The sequence below is a fragment of the Poecilia formosa genome, unplaced genomic scaffold, assembly GCF_000485575.1.
Source record: "Poecilia formosa unplaced genomic scaffold, Poecilia_formosa-5.1.2 Scaffold473, whole genome shotgun sequence".
Taxonomy (NCBI): Eukaryota; Metazoa; Chordata; class Actinopteri; order Cyprinodontiformes; family Poeciliidae; genus Poecilia; species Poecilia formosa.
In genome coordinates this window covers 445,810-451,047 of record NW_006800412.1, presented here as the reverse complement: position 1 = coordinate 451,047, position 5,238 = coordinate 445,810, and the positions used below count along the sequence as shown (strand labels likewise).

The window sequence follows — 5,238 nt, the reverse complement described above, 5'->3', positions numbered from 1 at the left end:
TTTTCTTTGATTTTACTTTTGAGGGACTGTCGTGAAAACTGGCATAAGGTGGTGAGATCTTTCCAGGTACAAGCAGAAAACGGAGTAAAGGCCTGAGAAATAACAGTAATCTTGTAGATTGATTTAATGATGATTAAAAGATTAATAAAAATACATACCAATGTAATGATTGAAATGATCTGTAATATGGCTGTCATGTATAATTAAAATACATATTCTGTATTCTTGATCTGTAGTAATAGTAATAACTTGATTGTTGTATGTTGATTACTGATGATGACAGTAACAGGTTAAGTTACAGAATTAGGTAAGTGATGGAGAATCATACTGAGAGTTATAAGTTGATATAATGAGAAATTGATTATGTTTTATGTGTTTTATGTTTTGTGAGAAATGAAAGCATGTTCTGCTCTTAAACTGTGTCGCAATTAGTAAACTAGGCTGGGCGGGGGTGCTGGGAAAGCTCAAAAAGGGAAGTCAATGGCCAGATGGCCAGTAGAAAAAGGGAAGTACCAAAGAGAGTTCCTGCAATGAGTCATGGAAGAGATGATGGTTGGGAAAGGTTGGGGCTTTCCACAGACTCATGGGGACGTTTCAGAAGTCATGTAGACTTCTCCCATACACAACCATGGGCTGAGAGAGTATAAAAACCAGCAGACAAGGGAAGAAACTGTTCTTTGTCCGCGGCGCTGAAGAAGAGACAATGAGATGACACAGACTGAAGACCGGCAGAGGACCGCACCCTGGAGCCAAGGGGAAGTTGAGACTTCACGCCGCTAAGAAGGGACAACATCCATCTACCCCCAGCCCTGGTTCCTGATTCGACCAACCCCTCTGCCTCAACCCAACGATCCCTATCCTACTCCAGCAGACTTGGAGAAAAGACAAAGGTCACTGATTGACAAAGATTCTGTGCGTTTGAAAGAACGGACAGTTCGGCTTTGCTTCTTTTCTGAAAGAGGACTTTGCTCCATCAGGACAAGAGACTCTGACCAAGGACATCTGAAGATCTCAGCTGCTGAGATCAATTGTCATCGGGTGTGAGTTGAACTGCCCCCTAAAAGCCTCGCTTAGTGAAACTAGTGACACAGGATAGAAATAGAAATTAGAATAGGTTATGATTGATCTTAATTTGAATTTATTGTCTTATTACAAGTTTGTAATCTCTGAAAGTAAATCTGCTTGTCATTACCCCTGCTAAAGCTTGCTTAATTCTAAAAATATCAATAGAAATTGTGGACATCGAGATTAATTGAGTCGTTTGATCATTGTAGATTCCCCTGATTATAGTAAAATTAGCTTACATGATTCTAGAGCTTCGTACTTTCCTTTTGGCGAGTGTGAAAATAATGACCCTGGGACTTAAGTCTAAGTAACTAAATCTAATCTAGCCGTTAAGTGCCGTTATTTTAAGGAAAAGAGCTACCGTTAACAGGAGTGGTTGTTGGCGCTATGCAGCTGTGAGAGCTACTCAGCTGACTGTTTCTCAACTGAAAAGGGTCATAACTTCTGGATTGTAGGTAGTTAGAGCTAGACGTGTCTTTTCCACCACCAGTTTAAATAGAATATCTCTTATAAACCAACTTTGGGGTAAGACCCGGGTTTCAGAGATTTTCCGGACCCGTTAGAGAACTGGTCAGTAGTCAGTCCGATGAGTGGTGAGATAAGGGCGGGGATGGCTATTGCGTAATAACAAACAGGACCCATGTCTTCCCATACCTGTTAGTAGTACTTTGAATGGGACACATTGCTGCAACAGTCACAACTACTGTGTATAGTGAACTCAGAAATAATGCTAATGTGAACAGAAACTAAAGAAAGGTTTTGGATTTCATTAATTAAGAGAATGGCAATTTAAATTGAGTGTCCTCATATGTGGACATTTCTCAATTACATCATGTAAAACAAATTTTATATTTGGGCTGATTGGGACCTAATTGACCTATTGCAAAAATCAAAGTATTTAATAATACAAGAGTTCAGGTCTTAAGAGGTTGAGGCTGTTAAGGAGACCTTTAAGCTGAAGATTTCCTGAAATTAACATTCACTCCTTTCGCAGTTAGGAGTGGAGCTGTAAAATTGAAAACAGAATACCAGTTGGTGTGCATGTTGTGTGTGAGGCTATTCCTCATAGAAGACTGGACTGCATTTAAGACTCCTGAGTCCTAGAGTCACCTTTCCCATGTGCTGTTCCTAAAGGCGGAACCTGGGAAGGCTGATACGTACCGCGCCCCTGGTTTCAAAAACACGCTATCCGTTAACACCGCAAGGTGGAACTAGCATGCCCAGGAAGCAGAAGCGTTCTCCGTTGATTCTCTGCTGGTCTTGTGTGCATCAAGTACTGGAAGCCTGCTTGATGGGGAGCTGACTCAGCCTAACAGTTTTGCAGTTTTGGTTAATGCCCTAAGAGCACTGTTTTGCCACAGTGTCCTTAAGAAGGACACTGTGGCAAAACACACTGTGGCACACTATGCAACACTTTGCAAAGGAAGGAAAATCTGGTCCAGCTGCAACAAGCTGCTGCCTTACAGGTCTCCAGATACTTGCTGGGACTCAAACCATGATCCCTGAAATAAAATGAAAGCCATTCTAGTGCCATCATACACCACAAGACCCCTAGAATGCTCAGTTTTAAGTGGTCCCAAGAAGGGTGCATGACCACATTAATGAGGTGAGAAGACTTACCCAAAGCTACCAGCAGGAGTCTTCTGTGATCAAACTTGCAGCAGGCAGCAGTTCAACAATGCACACCCCATTCTGACTAATGGTGCCAACTTTCTCAATGTTTCCAAATTCATTCTAAGCCATCTAGTTTGACAGAGGGGCTCATTCTGATGACAATGGTATATAGTGTGTTAGGTGTTGCAGCAAAAACAGTTGAACTAGAAGCTAAAATATGAAGCCCCAGCATGCAATGCATTCTGGGTAATGTTGACAAACATTTTAAAGTCCATTTCTGATGTTCAGAATGGTGTTAATACACATATCTGGCACCTACCAGAAACTCAGTGATAAAATTAAAAGCTGAGCTGAGATTTCTGTCTTGAAAACAGAGTTTGAAGAAACAAAATTAAACAGTTAAAATATCAGACTTTTAAAACCAAATTAAAACCTTCAGAGCAGCATTAAGCTAAAAAAAAATCCATCATCCAACTGAGGTTCAGAGGACATTTTAAAGCTGAGCTGAGTTCATAAAAAAAAATTAAGTAAAAGGATTAGTCAGTTTAAAATTTGACTTTTAAAGCCAATTCCAAGTGAGCAGAGCAGCATCAAGGAAAAACTCCTTCATCCAACAGAAACTCAGAGATTATTTTTTAAAGCTGAGCTGATTTATTTAAAAAAATGGAGCTTAAAAACACATACAAATGGATTCAAATCTGGTTAAGTTAAGGTAAGAAGCCTCTGAGGATAGTTAAGTCCCAGTTTGATAGGAAGTTCCTAGCCAGACTTTGACTAGGTAAAAAAATTAAAGGGTAGTCTATGGCAGCTGCATGAAAGGACTGTGCTAGGAACATGGTGGGGAGCTGCAGAGGGCTGGAGGGAGTATACATATCAACTTTGGTAAAGTGAGCACTTATTGTAGTTCACTCATTTTCTTTTCTGTGCACCTGCCAGATCCGTTTAATAGTTTCAGGACCCAACAAGAACCCCTCAGTGTCACTAGCTTGAGAAATAGAGATCTGGTTAAGTATAAAGCAGGGTTTAATGCTGAAAATGATCAAATGTTACAAACTATGCAAGTCATACAAAATGGAACAGAAACTGAGTGATATTGATTGTCCAGCACTGAGCGTCACATAGCTCAGCTTATGGGTGACACTAAGTGAAGCAAAGATTGTAGAGCAAGTTCTTTTACTCTTCTCATTCTGTTCCCTCCTTAAAAGATAATTATTTAGTTTCAGCTTGTTTGTGTGACTGTCAGTCTTATGCCATATGGTTATGTAAGAAGCAGCAGTGTGTGTGTAAGCACATAAAAGACAGAATCCATAACATACTTTTTTAGCTATTTCCAGTAAGCAATTGTTCAAATAAATGAGAATTAATGGTAGCTAAGTCAAGAAAATAAGCTACGCCCACCAAACTCTGTGGGTATGCAGGGTCCCTCCCATAGACCACTTCCCTTATAGATTTTGAGTTACTTCAAGTGAGGAAACTAATTGTCTGGTTTATACCAATATAAACATTGATATATCTGAGGGCATTAACTACACTGAAAATATTTTCTATAAATATTGTAGACCAGATAAGGAGCTACTCCAACTTTTACAAATCAATTTAAAGAGGAATACTTTTTACCTAAAGATTAAGGGCACTGCCATGGGAAAGTAGTTTGCACCCATATATGCAAAGATCTTCATGGCACAATGGGAAACAGGCACTGAGGAAATGCATTAAAAAACATGTTCTGCTTCAGATACATCAGTATCTGAAGTAGAACAGATACCCACCTGTATCTGTGCATCTGGGGTCTGGACTCACTCAGAGGAAGATTTTAAACATTTCACTCACAAACTGAACACACACAATCCATCCATAACACTCAAGTCTACCACCACAGTTAAAGCTGTAGGCTTTTTAGACATCACCACATACGAAGGCTCACAATTGAAAACCACACATAAATTAGAGTTAGTCTATTTTGAGCCCACTGTCTACAAATGCTCTCCTCTATAAAATTAGTTATCACCCAAACACACCTAGGCAGGCCTAATTAAATCACAATTTCTGAGATTCCACTACATTTACTGAGCAGATTTCAGGGAGTCCTCTTCAAGACCTTTCTTCTGAGGGAAAACTCCAGGATTTCCTGAGGAGATGCAGAGCTTCTTTCCTTGAGTCCAGACCCCCAGAGAGCTCTCCTATTCTCCCTCTTATTACATTTTCATCCTCTGTAGACCAGCTCATTTACAACATCAATCTCAATTTCACAAAGTTCCAATCAGACACCTCACTGTTACCAAATTACAGAATTACTGCAGTCTACAGAACGAATAAAAACCTAAAAGACTATTTTGTCCATGCCTGGGTTAAACCGTTAAAAGAACCCAGGGTCAAAGGTCAGGGTGAATTTTTCTAACAACTATCTGGGATTAAAAAGAAATTTAACAGTTTACAAAATTGATGAGTCTGGATACCCCAAAATCAAAACCCATGTTTAGATGAAAAACCTGCCAAACTGAATATGTGGGTGAAACGGGAAACAACATTCTGACCCATTTCACCCAATGTAGCAGCTCC

At 39.8% G+C, this 5,238-nt stretch overlaps 1 long non-coding RNA gene across 1 annotated transcript in view; it reads left to right on the top strand.

Moving 5' to 3' along the window:
* The first annotated feature begins 374 nt into the window (after window positions 1-374).
* Window positions 375-5,238, top strand: part of LOC107833875 (uncharacterized) — a 21,688-nt gene continuing 16,824 nt past the window's right edge. The window contains exons 1-2 of the long non-coding RNA XR_001659651.1: window positions 375-386; window positions 3,903-3,905. This is a non-coding gene — a long non-coding RNA (uncharacterized LOC107833875). The remainder of the gene's footprint in view (window positions 387-3,902; window positions 3,906-5,238) is intronic.